The sequence below is a fragment of the Orycteropus afer genome, unplaced genomic scaffold (genome assembly GCF_000298275.1).
Source record: "Orycteropus afer afer isolate SDZICR_OR568_19922 unplaced genomic scaffold, OryAfe1.0 scaffold00072, whole genome shotgun sequence".
NCBI classification, from domain to species: domain Eukaryota; kingdom Metazoa; phylum Chordata; class Mammalia; order Tubulidentata; family Orycteropodidae; genus Orycteropus; species Orycteropus afer.
In genome coordinates this window covers 4,413,403-4,429,721 of record NW_006921659.1, presented here as the reverse complement: position 1 = coordinate 4,429,721, position 16,319 = coordinate 4,413,403, and positions in this window count along the sequence as shown.

Below are 16,319 nucleotides of genomic sequence, written 5' to 3'. Positions count from 1 at the left end.
ACGCCACCAGAGCTCCTTTGGAAGGCAGTTAGCCCCTGATTAATTCGTATGCACTGACTAATTGGGTAGACATTAAGATTTATTAAAAAACCTCAGGCCTGACACATCCTGGTGGAGGTGGGGTTGGGGAGGTAGATAGACTAAATGCCTATCTGTTAGGTGATCCTTCCTTAAAACAAGAAGCAAAATCAAGCTTTTTGACATGGCCCCCAGTCTCTATGGGTTCGCCCAACCTCCCACACCAGGTGGAAGAAGCTTCTTGAGGCCCAGTACTAAGAAGTCAGCCTCCACGCAGGGCCATGCCTTGGGGAGCTGGGAAGAGCCCTTCTGCTTGTGTAGCTTCCTCATACTTGTGACTTTCGATATCCATCATCAGTCTCCCCAGGGAGATTAGCAGTCACTTCTTTAAATTGAAGGGAAACTGATTGTTCATTTGCTTCTTTTGAGGAATGAAGAGGAAGAGAGAAGCTGGGTGCATGGCTGGAGCTGGTCATAGGAGGAAGAAAAATGTTCTTTTGGAAGTAGCTGTGCTGGAATGGAAAGGAAAACAGGTTAAACGTGTGGAACCTGTGAACCAGGAGACAAGAAGCTCACTTGGGAGGATAGGTAATGGGCAGGGGTGGGCATGTGAAGAGAGAGGTGACAGGAAATGGAACAGGCAGTGTGTGTTTAGCCACATGGACTGTGCTTTCTGACTATTGTTTTTGTAAGATAGATGATTAAAGGGAAATCTTGATAATTTGATTACATACGTGGCAATAAAAAGAACTGACTAACAGTTTGGGTAAAGAGGACATCCATGTAGGTATGAAAATATCAGATTCACAAATAAAGATTTTGCTTTTCCTACTGTGTAAATAGCTCCTAAATCTACAAAGCTATAGAAGTGAACTACAGTATGCTGAAGTTTTCTTCCAGTTTGCTTTCTGTGAATACCATGGAGGCTAAACGGAATTCCAATTTCTAAATCATAAAAAAGGAGCTCTAGTAGTGTAGTGCCTAAAGCACTTGACTGCTAACCAGAAAGCTGGCGGTTCAAACCCCACCAGCCACTCCTCGGAAGGAAGACGGGGCAATCTACTTCCGTAGTGATACTGCCTCAGAAACCCAAGGAAGGGTCGCTATGAGTCGGGTCCGACTTGACGGCACATAACAACAACAACAAACCATAAAAAGCTTATGTTCCTGTTAGGGACCATGGTCACAAGGACATCAAACTCAATTGTTACAACATAGTACACAAAATTATTGTTCTACATTATACTTTGGTGAGTAGTGAGTAGAGTCTTAAAAGCTTGAGAGTGGCCATCTAAGAAGCAACTCTTGGTGTCTTCTTGCCCAGAGCAAAGAAGAGTGAAGAATATGCATGGGAACAGTTCAAGGGACTAATGAACCATGAGAACCTCAGCCTATGTGACCCTGAGAAGAGAAGAACTAGATGGTGCCTGGCTACCAATGCCAACCATTCAGAAAGGGATCAAAATTGGAGATCTTGGATAGAGTGGGAGGAAAAAATGCAAAACAAAATTTAAAAAACATTAAAAAAAAGACCAGGTTTATTGGTCCAATAGAGACTAGGGGAACCCTTGAGACTATGGCCTCAACTTAGGCTTGGCCTCAGTTCAGGCTTAGTATTGAACTCACCCCCTTGGCTTAACTCTCAGCCAGACAAGAGACAGGCTTACAAGCCGAACAACTACACCAAGGCGATGTACTCCTTAGAACAATCAACCTTGGGAGATCAGGAGGGCAGCATATGCCCAGGGAGAAAGGCAGGGAGGCAGGAATGCACAGGCAAGAAAGACACAGGGAAAGATAACCACAGGGAGGAAGTGGGAGGAGAGCTGTTACACTGCGGGAATGTATCAGTGCCCCAAAGCAAAACGAGTATGAACTGTTGAACGTAAAAGGAATCTGCTTTGTAAAATTTCAGCCAAATAACAGTAAAAAAACCCATTTTTTTAAAGCTTGTATTCCTTTTAAATTTGCTTTTTGCTCACCATTCTATATTCCTTTCATGAGGTACTGGAGTCATTAGCAAATTAAATCTTTTAAGGAATTGCAGTATAAATTCCTTTCATGACCTAAATATTCTTTGAAGAATGAAGAAAAACAAAATAGGAACATTTTCCTTGGAAACTTAGCTGGGGCTGTTTTATGAATTGAAACTCTTTTCAAATTAAATCATTTTGACTGAAAGAAGCCAGAGCACAGATTCAGTTTTGATACTTCCTGCCTTTTGGTAGGATAGTGGACATTTCCAGAGAATTGCCGTGCCAAAGTGCTACAAGTCTAGTCTTTAAACATGTTTTTCAAGCCTGTCTTCCAGTTATTTGTGGAGAAACATGCCTTTCATGCTAAATGGAAACATATCCAGTGTCAAGTTCCATGCTCTTAGAGCTAAAATTAGTAACTATTTTGAGGGGATGAGGGGGTGGAGGTGATGAGTGGACTGACTGAAGTTGCCCAACAGCTCAAATTAGATGGGATTGTACCGATTTTGTAATAGATTCTGTTTTATTTTTCTCATGGAACTCAGGGACTTTTATAGGAACGGTGAAGGGAGGATGTGCTCCTAGGGCGAGTATGAGGAAAGAGAGCTCATGTCCTTGGTTTACAGTTTGTATTAAAACAGAAAGCCCTTCTCCACACCACTCCTTCCACCACATTTCCCCAAGTTAAAAATAAATAAATAAATAAATCTTTATCTCTATCATCTATCATCACCCTTTGTGCTTTGATATTAGTAGTAAGAACATAAATACGTTACTCCTGGTTTTTTTTTTTTTTTACTACTGAGAGCAAAGCACAAAGGATGATGATACATGATAGATAGATGGATAGATAGGGTTTTTTTTTTTGTTGTTGTTGTTAACTTGGGAGAAGTTCTGAAAACTTGCAGTTCTACCTCTAAATTTCTCTTGCAAATCAACTTCCTCCTATCTGATTCTTCCCAGAGCACCTGTCCCCAGGATGTCAGGGCACCCTGACCTTTATGTGTTCCTGAACAAAACCATGGGCCTGAGTGTCACGGCTGCCAGAGTCACAGAGGTGGGGTGGGAGAGAGGAAGGGGCTGGTGTCCTGTCTGGTGTCTCATTCTCCTTGGGCTGGGGCTAGGAGGCTGGCTCTCCTTTCCCTCTGGCTCTCATTTCCCTTTGGAAGTGAGTAGAATAAGTCCTTGCCTTCTGTCCTGGGTAACTGAGCAGTTTTTCCCTGCCAAACAAGGCAAAGCTTTGCCAGAATCATCCCATGCCCATTTGTTTGTTGACTTGGTCCTTTGTTTAGGTCTTACTTCCTTTTACCTTAATGTTGGCTCTTCTCTTCATGTCCACTGTAATTATATGACCCTATTGGATACAGGGGATGGACTTTATCTAAATCTCTCTTCAGGGCCTGATACAGTGTCTGGTACATAATCAGAGTTCACGAAACTTTTGAAGGAGCAAATTTACTTTAGTGCACAGTTACTGATACCTATACTATGCAAGAGGAGCTCTGGTAGCATAGTGCCTAAGGCACTTGACTGCTAACTAGAAGTCTGGCAGTTCAAACCCACCAGCCACTCCTTGGAAGGAAGATGGGACAATCTACTTCTGTAGTGATACTGCCTTAGCAACCTAAGGAGGGGTCGCTATGAATCGGGTCCAACTCGACGGCACATAACAACAACAACAACAGTACTATGCAAGACCCATAACCAGCACTTTGTGTGTGTATGCACATGCACTGTACTAAGGTGACTCAGGCACATAGTGCTTGCAAGGCCCTGCAGTGGGTGAGGAATAGGAAAGGCATCAACAGCAGTGCCAGGCAGAAAGCAACTTAGTACCTGCCCAGAGGTGCAGCTGAAGGTGCAGATTGCTTGAAGCTGTGACCATTATTGAGTCTTGAAATCCAACCAAGTGTTTGGCACTAGTAATAAATGTTTATTGGTTAATTTGCATGTTTTAAATCCAGGAAATACTCATTTCTGAATGGTATTCCAAGTTTCCAGCCCCCATACTTCTAAAATTAGCCAAACCATCCTAGGAAGCCATACTTGGTGAGGCTCTTCCCTTTCCAGTCTTAGCAGGGACTTCAAATTGGACCCAGCAAATGCTCCCTTTGCCCTCATCGTGATCCTGTGACACTTTTATCACATTGCCCGTGGCACCTGGGGATGATACTTAGGAGTCCACAGCTCTGGAATGCCTACTCAGAGATGGAGTGCTTCTAATTAGCAACTTGATGCTGTTTGCAGCATGCTTAGTACTTGTAGTAAAACAGCTGAAATTAAAGTCAGGTGAGCCTGGGCTTTGTCCAGGGACACTCAATTGCTGCTGCTTGTTGATAGAATACAGGACTCCCAAGGGGCAGGAAGAGCATCCTCACCCAGTAAGGAAAAGCATGAGAAGAATGGGTGACAGAGAAGAGGCCACATTCTTTCATTAAATAAACGAAAAGGACCAATAGAGTTCTGTTCTTTACTAGCTGAAAATGGTGGCGAAGGAGAGAGAAGACAGGAAAAGAGTGGCAAGAGTGCTTTGGAATCACAGGAACCAAAAACCAAACCAAACTCACTGCCATCAAGTCAGTTCCAACTCATGGTCATCAACCTCCTTGGATTTCCGAGGTGGTATCTCTACAGAAGTAGATTGCCCAGTCTTCCTTCTGAGGGGTGGTTGGTGGGTTTGAACTGCTAGGCTTCTGGTTAGCAGTCAAATGCCTTAGGGACTATGCCACCAGAGCTCCTAAGGAGCCAGGGAAATCATTGATAGACTCTCTTCCTGATGCTTTGTTTTAAACAATTGAGATGATGTTGCCAAAGGAGCAAAGTTAGAAATCAGAATCTTGCTGCAAAAGTTATTCAGCAATCCTCTTTTCATTCATTTGACATTAAACTGTAGTACAAATAAACACCCTTGGTTCTTTGTAAACCTAATGATACAAAGGGATCCCAGAAGAGCCCAAAACGGGCTGCTTGGGTCTAGAACCCCGTGTCTCTATTTTAATGGCTGATTTGTGTCCAGGGGAAGAGAGCTTCCGGGGAGTCTTTTGTAGCAAGTGTCTAGCATGTAGATGGGACACTGAGGAGAAGGTTAGGAGTGGGTCCCTTCTCCAGCCTGGCTGTGGGAACTTGGCCAGAGAGTGGCTCTGAGGTTGCAGGCCTTTTGAGAAACTAGAAAACTATGGATATATATTCATGCTCACCCCCACAAACCACACATGAACCTAGGAATGCATCAATTCCAAGAGCTTTGTGGGCCCCCTATGTCCAGGCCCTTGAGAGCTTGATGATTCCTTTGCTACCAAAGAGTTAGCTTCCCTTCATGCCCAGAATCAACCATTATGTTCAATCCTCCCATGGTGGGACCCCACCCTACCCTCTCAGCAAAAGGGATTTTTGACATTCCCAGAAACTACCAGGTATATTTAGGCTCTAGAGCCTCTGTTCCTCTGTGCTCCTTCAACCTACTTCTCTTCAACTTCCTTTGCAGTGCTACCTCTTGAATGAGGTCTTCCCCAGTCCTTTCAGAGAGAAGTAAACTTCTTAGCATGTTCAAAATGCTTGGACTTTTGTGTTCATTTTAGGATGATACTTATTATTTCACCCTCTGGGCATGTCATGAGAGCTCTGGTGGCATAGTGCCTAAGGCATTTGACTGCTAACCAGAAGGCTAGCAGTTCAAACCCACCAGCCACTCTTCAGAAGGAAGACTGGGCAATCTACTTCCATAGAGATACTGCCTCAGAAACCCAAGGAGAGGTCACTATGAGTTGGAACTGACTTGACAGCAGTGAGTTTTCTTTTTTTTTTTTTTTTTGGTTTAGGCATGTCATGATGTTTATCTACCCCAGTGGAGTAGAAGTTACTTTTGAAGGCAGGCATGTATCTTATTCTATCATGCATCCTCTTTTGTTGTTTTAGTGTCCATGAAGCTGCCTCTGACTCATGCCACATACAACATAACAAAATGTCGCCTGTCCCATACCATCAACATGGTCATTGGCATGGCTGAATTCAATGTTGTGGCCATTGTGTAGGGCCTTCCAACCTAGGGGCTCATCTCCCAGCAGTGTATCAGGCAATATTCTGCTGTGATCCATAGGTTTTCATTGGCTAATTTTTGGAAGTAGATCACCAGGCTTTCTTTTAGTTGGTCTCAGTCTGGAAGCTCCCCTGAGACCTGTCCACCAGTGGCACAGCCTCCAGCCTCATAGCAATATGGAAGCCACTGCAGTAAAACAAGCTGACGGTAGGGGGGTGGTATCTCACTCCACCATGTATCTTCCTTACGATACAGTATAATTTTCAACATAGGATGTTGTTGTTATTATGTGCCATGGAGTCGGACCCAACTCATAGCGACTCCTCCTTGGGTTTCCAAGGCAGTATCACTATGGAAGTAGGTTTCCCAACCTTCCTTCCAAGGAGTGCTGGTGAGTTTGAACCTCCAGCCTTCTGGTTAGCAGTCAAGTGCTTTAGGCACTATGCTACCAGAGCTCCCATAATATAGGGTGAGGTGCTTAGAAAATGCTTGAGAGAATAAATGGTAATAGCATAGAGATCAATTTCCTCAAGATTGACAGGGATCCAGGCAGGGATAAAGCTGTTAATTACAGACAATCTCTCTTCTTATAAAGACAAAGGAAGGTGCTTGGGCCAGAGTGCCTGGCAGGTCTTACCCAGCAGAGCTCCAGGCCCTGGCACCTTACATGGGACTAAAGAGCAAAGAAAAAACTCAGAGGGCCCAAGACAGCATTATATGGACTTTAAAAAACCATGAAGATGATTGTAATATATTCTTTGCATGTGGCATTGAGTAAAAAGTCCTTTGGCGAAAAGTTACATTTGTTCATATTTCATGTAAAACTCCAGCCCTTGACAGTGTTTCTGACTCTCACAGTTTCCTTCTCTTTTTCTTAAACCAAAGGGTTCTTTGCTCTTTACCAAACAATTTAGGCCTTCTTCTCATTTTTCATCTGGGATGTTAAAAATGCTCTCAGAAAACAGTCCTACCATTCAGAAATTCCCTGAAATAGATCCCTGAGCCTTTATTATTCTTCAAGGTTACAGGAATTTTCCTTGGAAACTATTTGAATTTGAGTACAATTTTTGTCTTTCATGTAACCTCTTGCTTTTAAAATGAGTTTTGGTAAATTAAAGTCTCTGAACTGATATTTATTTGGCCAAATTTAGTCTGTCTAAATATGCTTTGTCATTAAAACAAACAAACAACAACAACAACAACAACAACAAAAAAAAACCCAGTAATATCCCCAAACTTCCTTAAAAAACTTGACTGGGAATGTATAATAGTGGGTCATTTGTTACCTTTAGCATTCAACGTGTACTGACATTAAACAATGAAGCCAGCTGAACATAAAAAAAGATATGGCATCTTTTTAAACAATCTGAACAAAACCTCGAAAGCCATTCTATCTTCTGGTCTCAACTTTGTAAACCCTGAATATGCCAAATTCAGGAGCTCTTTAATCTTTATGCCGAGACGTTCCTCCAAAGAAAGCTAAATATATTTGATGTTGCCAATAGAAACAAAAGCATGAGCATCCAAGGCACCGAGGAAGAATGCTGTCAGTCTCGCTTCTTGCCTGACATTTTAGAATGGAAAATGACAACGCTGGCATTGTAGCCTTTCCCATACTGCAAGTGTGTTGGCTCCAGAGCTGCTTCCGTATCCCGGCAATCTGTCCTGCCCAGGCACAGCACAAGCTGTGGAGGCCCAGTTTGGAACTAGCTTCTGCCAGTAGGCTCCTGGGTTACAATTGGGGACCAAGGAGGAGGGACTGCATCATCATTTTTCCTGGGAATAAGAGCCCTGACTCACCAGGCTGAACCCTTAAAGGACAGAGTTGAAGGGACCTCTAAAGATGCCTGAAAATGGAAAGACAATTCTGACACTGACCCTGCTATGTACGGATTGAACTGTGTCCTCAAAAAATGTGTGTTGTAAATCCTAACCCTTGAAACTGTGGAAGGGGCTCTGGTGGTGCAATGGTTAATGCATCGAGCTGCTAACCAAAAGGTCCAGTTGCTCCATGGAAGAAAAATGAGGCAGTCTGCTTCTATAAATATTTCCAGCCTTGGAAACACCATGGGGCAGTTCTAGACTGTCCTGTAGGGCCACTATGAGTCAGAATTAACTTGGTGGCAGTGGGTTTGGTTTTGGTTTTTAGGTACCTGTGGATGTAATCCATTTGAGAATAGGATTATCTTTTTTATGTTAATGAGGCCATATGAGGTAGGGCTTGTCTTAAACCAATCACTTTAGAGATAGAAAAGAGCTGATTAGGCACAGAAGCAAGGATGCACAGATGGGGGAAGGTAATGCCATGTCACATGAAAATTACCAAGGAACTGAGGGACAGAAGCTGAAAAGAGACAAGGACCTTCTGCCTCGGCCAACAGAGCCAGTGCCCAGAATTCAGACTTCTAGCATCTTAAGGTAGGATAAAGCACTCAGCTGCTAACCAAAAGGTTGGTGGTTTGAACCCACCAGCTGCTCCATGGGAGAAAGATGTGGCAGTCTGCTTCTGTAAAGATTTATAGCCTTGGAAACCATATGGGACAGTTCTACTCTGTCCTGCAGGGTCACTATGAGTTAGAATCAACTTGATGGCAGTGGGTGGGTAAATTATGAGAAAATAAATTTCTGTGTGCTAAAGCCACCCACTTGTGGTATTTCTGTCATAGAAACGTTAGATAACTAAGACACATCCATAATCAAAAGGAGCATCTGGATGGATCCTGAGGATACTTCATGTGTTCTTATTTGGGTAGGTTTGACCAGGCCTAGTGGGAGACTTGTGGATTTGGGAGCATATAACCTGAGGTCTGGTAGCATAGTGGCTAAGGCACTTGACTGCTAACCAGAAGGCTGGTGGTTCAAACACACCAGCCACTCCTTGGAAGGAAGATGGGGCAATCTACTTCTGTAGTGATACTGCCTCGGAAACCCAAGGAGGGGTCGCTATGAGTTGGGGCCAACTTGACGGCACATAACAACAACAACAACAGCCTGAGGTCACCTTGACTTCCTCCTTTAATAGGTGTGCATCCTTAGGAACTTGATTTGACCTCTCTGCACTTGTAAAATGGGGATATGTCTTTTCTGCCTCCCTTAGGGTTTCTGTGGAGAATAAGTGAACTAGTCACTGTAAAGCCATTTGGCAACCTGTAATACGTTATAAAAGAGAAAGGGTGGTGTCATGACTATTGGAGGGTCTATGCTAAGAGTCTGTGCCCTAAGAAGGTATTTTTGGCTTGTGCTTTCTGAGGCATTTGTCTTCATAGTTATTTTGGGGGCCCATCACCCTGCTCTGGTTCTACCTGCCTTTCTGCAACACTGTTGGACTTTGGCCAAACTGCCCTACTTATCTGTGACTCAGCTACTCCCTCTGGAAAATGAGACTCCACGTGTCTCAGGGAGACCTATCTGGGGTGAAGCTCATTCACTAAGCCAGCATTTATTCAGAGTCTACTCTGTACCAGACACTTAGGATAGAATCATGAACAAGATAAAATCCCTGCCCTAGGAGAAGTGGCAGACAAGTGATCAGTTGGTTCTAGGGCAATATAAAACATACAGGTCACACAAGAAAAATGGGGATGATGCTATGGAGCGTGCCCGGCATTTAAACAGCAGCTTACATCCTCTGTCACCTATACAAGAACCACTAGTCTAGGGAGGAATAGTTAAAGCAGGAGTCACTCTTCTCTCACTGAGTTGGTCCCCTAGGAACACATACAACCCAGGGAGCAGAGGTTTCCACACACGGTATTCTCTTGTTGAGGGAGTGTTTTAAGCAGCCCAAACCAAAGATGTCTTTATCCCTGAAAAAAATGGTGAAGTCACACCTGGACACTTCGCTAACTTGCCTGCCCATTTCTTATTGGGACCAAAGTAACACTCAAAAGTTACAGTGTTTGATAAGGTGGTGGTGAATGATCAACCTGCAGCACACCTGGGAGGAGCCAGGTGTGGCAAGAGGCCAATCTCCCTTCACTTGCTGACTTTGTAACTTTTCCCAACCACACCCCACAAAACGGTGAAAAAACTGGAAAACCAAACTCACTGCCATTGAGTTGATTTGGGTTTCTGAGACTGCAAATCTTTATGGCAGTAGATTGCCCTGTGCTCCTTCTGTGGAGCAGCTGGAGGGTTTGAACTGTAGACTTTCTGGTTAAGCAGCCAAATGCCTTATCCACTACACCACCAGAGCCCCTTCCAAAATTGGTGAAGAGGCTTCGTTATGTTTTCAACCACCCACTGAGGAGAAGACAATATCTGGACTCATCACACGTAGGGCTTCTGCCTAAGGGTGGGCAGAGGTACTGGACAGGTGGCCATAGTGCCAACCAAAATTATATAGAAATTAGTTCACTCATTCATTCTTCCATTCTTCTATTTGTTTGTAACTAATATATTGAATGGGCTGGACTTGATGGCTTATAACCAGGAAATATCTTATTTGTGTTTTTTTTTTTAATTTTAAATTCCAACTTGTCCTGTCAGCCTTTCTTTCACATCTCATTGTTGTTGTTGTTATGTGCCATCAAATTGGACCCGACTCATAGCGACCCGTCCTTGGGTTTCTGAGGCAGTAACACTACAGAAGTAGATTGCCCCATCTTCCTTCTGAGGAGTGTATAGGACTGGGGAAATCAGCTGCAAAGGACCTCTTTCAAGGGCTGAAGAGCAAGGATGTCTCCTTGAGGACTAAGGTGCACCTGACACAAGCCATGGTATTTTTAATCACCTCATATGCACATGAGAGCTGGTCAATGAATAGGGAGGACCAAAGAAGAGCTGATGCTTTTGAGGCAGTATCACTACAGAAGTAGATTGCCCCACCTTCCTTCCGAGGAGTGGCAGGCAGATCCTACTCAGTCCTCATGAACTGTCCTCCTGTTTGAACTTTTAAAAGTCCAGTCCAATATACATTTAAAACTGTTTCCCAGCAAATTCAAAGTTATTTCTCCTTTCCCCAAGCTCAGGCATGACCCAAGCTCAAAAAGGTTGCCTTCTGTCTTTTATCATTCCTTTGTTTCTTGTCTTTTACTAGCTGCTTCTGATTCCCCAGGGCAGGGTAGAGAAGGGGGAGAAGAGGTGAAAAAAACAAAAATGTCTTAACTGTAGCTGCTGTAATCTGGCCTTTAGTGTTCTCTGAATACAGAAGCTCAGATACTGGTTCTTTCTCTTGTCAGGCTCTTTATTGGATGCCTTGTATCCCCCCAACCCAGGTTCTATGCTCTGCAGTGCCTGGACTTGGAATAATTCCCTTTCTGGCTGACTCTTATGACTTTCCTTCTGCTCTAGTGCCAATGGGATACCCTACATGGCCATCTAATGTCAAGTTCACCTGGCCCTGGAAGTCAGGCTTTTGGCTAGGGTCCTATCAAGAGGGCTTAAGCTGCCATCCTTATAGTGCACACAGCCCACAGAGAAACAATGTACATAGTGTTCTAGAAAGCTCTGCAAGTGCAGGCCTTGCCCAAGAACTTTTTGCTCCCCAAGATGATGGCAGCCAGGACAGGCCTACAAAACCCTGCAGTTTGACAAGCATCCACCAGAAGGGAGATTTTAGTCTTTGCTCCCACCCTCTGTATGGTTCTCTTGAAGCTATCCTTACTTGGCTCATTGCAGAGAAGTACATTTTGCTGATATCTGATTCTTCAGCAAGTACAAACTTAATTATGTTTCTATTTTAATACTAAATAGATACATGAGAGGAAAAGGAGAAAAAACATACAATACTTCTTATTAGGTCAATGGTTTTCTTCAAATAAATCCTTCCAATCAATTTAAAACTATCCATCTATCTATCTATCTATCTATCTATCTATCTATCTATCATCTATCTATAGTTTTAGCCAACTCTTAACAACTCCTGAATGGATGGGAAGTAGTATCTCTCTTTAGAATATGTGTACATTTGCTATGTTAGTTTTCTAGGACTCCTGTAACAAAATACCACAAACTAGGGAGTTTATAGGAATAGTAATGTATTGTCCCATAGTTCTGGTGGCTAGAAGTCTAAATCAATATGTTGGCTGGGTCATTGCTCCCTCCAAGGTCTCTGGCAAAGATCCTTCCTGGTCTCTTCCAGCCTCTGGTAGCCCCAGCCATTCCTTGGCTTGTGGATGCATCTTCACATAGCCACCCTTCTGTATCTGTGTCTCTGTGTTTCTTCTCTTCTTTTATAAGGATAACACTCATATGGGATTAGGATCCACCCTACTCCAGTGGGACCTCATGCTAACTGTTAATCTTCAAAGACCCTATTTTCAAACAAGATCCCATTCAGCTCACAGACCAGGGGCTAGGACTTCAACAAACTTTTTAGGGGAACACAATTTAAACCACACAGTTACCCATCTCAGCTTTGGGTATCAACAGAAATTCCCAAACAACAGAAAAAAAAAATCCAATTTAACATCCTGTTCTTCATTAACTTATTTACTTATTCATTCATTTATTCAGTCATAATATCTTTGCAACAGACACTTAGCTAGCGTGTACCATGTTCCCGGGATGGTGCTAACGTGTACCTAGTAAGGAGCGAAACTGGCATGGGTGCTGCCCTCTTTCAGGTGTGCTGAATGGATCCACCAATTTCTGGTTTCTTGAAACTCTTTGAGAACAACTGAATTTGAATAATCCAAAATCCTATCAACTGGAAGTCAATTATTCAGCACTGTTGCATGTCTACAGAGACAGTTGTAATTTCATGTTTGGAATAATGGTCCCAAGTGCTGTAAGATCTTAAAGTGTCTTTTTTTTTTTTTATTTAGGATTTGGGTGAAGATTTACAGAGTAAATTCACTTTTCATACAGCAGTTCACATATACTTTGTCTCATGTCATTGACCAAAATTTACAATGCAGCAGCTCCCCTCCCACTTCCTCCCCATAGTTACCTCCTCCCAGTGTCCATCCCTTCATACTCTTCTGCACCCTGAGAGGCCCATTGTCTGCCAACCCTGTATATGATTTAAAGTGTCTTTTGAGTCACTGATAACTTAGTCATCAACATTGTGTTAGTGTGAGTATATTTTGCTGATATCTTATTCTTTAGCAAGTACAAATTTAGTTGTGTTTCTATTTTAATACTCAGTAGACACATGCTCGAAGATAGAGATGGTTCTCTGTCATCAGGATTCTCTACATCATAACAGCACACTATTGGACCTGCCTGGATCCAGAGCACTTCCCTGTTTGTTTTATGGAGTAGTTTGTAATTCTATGAAGGGTGTGTAGGCACATGTGTGTGTGCATGTGTGTGTGAGTCCATAGACTGTTCCCATTTTTGGCATTTTTGCTTTCATTAGATTTAATTTTCCTGATGTTTTTCCTTTTAACCAAAAAAATAAAAGTGCCAACTTTCCTGGCTTAAATGGATAACTCATTGAAATATTAAGTATAACTTGATTTTTAAATTCAAAGACTTATGTTTTTAAAACACTGTTCCTGTTTTTGGCACTGCCAATCAAAAACATTTAGTCAATGTCTGCCTTGTTCCTGTAGGTGGATTCTATGTGTTTTGATTTTGTGGGATTTTTTTTTTCCCCTCTAACTAAACCTTACCATAGATGAAAAGTTTTGATCTCGTGTAGGGAAAAAATACCAGAGAATCTTTGTTGTTGCCAAATACTACATTTAAAAGGTGTAACATTCTAACCCCAGTTCCCTGATGTAATATATAAATCTTGTTAACCTTATAAATATGATTTTTCAGAGCAGAGAACTTCTCCCTCCTTCCTTCATTATGTCTAATTTGCATAGCAGCACATAGTCCAAATGTGGCAGATAATAACATTTTAAAGAGCATTGAAGTATAGCTATGAACTTGCAGATGTGCTATGAAATATACCCCATTAGTCACTTCATATTTGAAAGGCAGAAAAATAGGCACCTAGCAACAGCATGCCGTCACTTAACACTAGAGCAAAGACATTTTACCTCCAGAAGATGTTGCCCCTCTTTTGGAGGTTTAACTGTCAGGCTAGCATATTTAATTACACAAAAGGTCCTTACAAGGAGACTTGGCTTTTGATTATATTCATGGTGAATGACACTAATGACATCTCTGAAGGGTGATTTTTGGTAGAGGAGGAGATGGGGTTCAATGGGAGCCTTCCAGACAGATTCATAAGTCAGACCTGAGCAAAGGGACCCCGAGGCTCTTCTTGCAAATTGTGCTTTCCCTTCTCTAGGCAAGCCATGGAGCCCCTATAAAAGTCACACATCCCCCCCATCTCTTCCTGTCTGAGTGGATTCTAGGAGGGGGTGCCCCGCCCCTTAGGGCCCAGAAATAAGGACTGACATGTAACACTTATTCAAGACCCACTTTCTTCCACTAGCCATGGGGAAGAACATCAAAATGCTGGTCCTACATTAGAACCCAATCAGACTGAATTTCTAGAAGTTTCTTTTCTCACATTAGTTAGAAATAAGGGGTAATAGGAGACAAACAAAAGAGGTAAGAGAAGAAGGGAGAAAACATTCAAAATCTAACACTTACCTGGGGAGAAATTTCTTAAGGAAGCCCTGCAAGTGTTTGCCCCTGGGCCAGAGAGTGTAGAGGGAGCTTCAGGGCCCTTAAGGCCATTCTGTGGACATCCCCTGTGTCCCTGTGGTGAAGACAGGGGTGCAGACAGGATACACAGTCTTGCCCCTTAAGCAGTTCCCTTGCAGGCAGAGGAGCCTCACAGCCAGACAAAGTCCCAGAAGCAGAGTGTTCTCTCTGTGTCATGGAGTCTTGGGAGCAAGCAAAAATTCACATATGATCAAGACAATATCTTGTCTTCAAGCTTTGGCCTGTGTTGGTTAAATATCATTGTTGTTAGCTGCTATCAAGTAAGCCCCAAGTCATGGCAACTCCACGTACAACAGAAAGAATTACTGTCTGGTCCTGTGCCATCCTCATGATTGGTTGTGGCTTGGACTGTTTCAATCATTAGGGTTTTCATTGGTTAATTTTAACAAGTAGATCACCAGTTCTTTCTTCCTAGTCCATCTTAGCCTGGAAACTCTGCCGAAACCTGTTCAGCATCATGGCAACACGCAAGCTTCCGCTGACAGATGGTGGCTGGTCATGGAGTCTGACCCAGGTCTCCCACATGGGAGATGAGAATTGTACCACTCAACCATCAATGTCCCCCATGTCCATTCAGTAGCGGAATGTAAAGCAGTTGGGGACCTGCATGCATAGGCAGAGGAAAGCCAAGGCTAGGGGTGGGGCTGGGGGAGATGGACTTTCCATCTCTTCACTAAAAAGTGTCCACAATCAATATATTTAGGTAGGGGTGCATTAGGTAGGGGTGCATGTGTGTGTGTGCATATGTGTACACATACAAGCATACAGGAGAGACAAAGCCAATTTCTTTGATAATCTACTTTAGGTAGAAAACATCAGAGTGAAGACCAGACAGTGGTAAGGAGGAGAAATGTGACCTGTCTGCCCATTGTTTACAGATGCCCCAGAGGAACAGAGGAAGACAAAATATGATAAATGGTAAAATAATATCATCATATTATGTGCTTCATATATTTTTTTACAAGGATTGTCTACTACAGGTCCATGCCTGGTTCCACTTTCTCTACCCACTTTGTTTACAAAGTCAGAGGCATGGCCAGCTGTGCCTCCAAAGGCTCATGAAGGTTGTGATAACTAATGTTCAAGCTGAAGTTCCCATTTCCCCCTTTGGATCATACCTTAGGGCCAGAGTCCCTTTTCCTGAAAGCACACCTCCAATTTCAAGATGGCTTTGTATGGTGGAGGCAATGCTGGGTCAGGGTCCAAGACCTGTCCCCCTACTTCCATCCCCCACTGCTCGGGAGACTTAGAGCAGTCATGGCTTGGGCTTCTTTGACCATAACTGTGGATAATGATACTGCCCTTTCCTTCTGCCTGGAGTAGTGTGAAAAGGAAAAGCCAAATAAAATAACATGTGAAAGCATTTAGTAAATTGTGACTCACTACCTTAGTGGAAGTTCTTCAGGATGCACATCATAGAAATTCAACCAAATAAGCAAAAATGAAGGCACAGAGTTGCAAGGATACTGGGATATGTCTCAGAAGCCATGGGCAGGAAGTGAAACTGGGCCTCTGGGGTCCAGAACTGGGGTCTAGAGCACTGGGACCACAGCCTCCTGCCTGTGGCTCCTCTCTGCTTACCCACCTGTCTGCACTCTTCTCTCTCTTTGCAGACTGGATGTTGTTGCTCTGGCTCACAGGGCTAACTTGACTCCAGGATTCCTGTAACCATCTGTCCTTTGCTCAACTCACGAGCTCAGACTTTTTTTTTTTTTTTT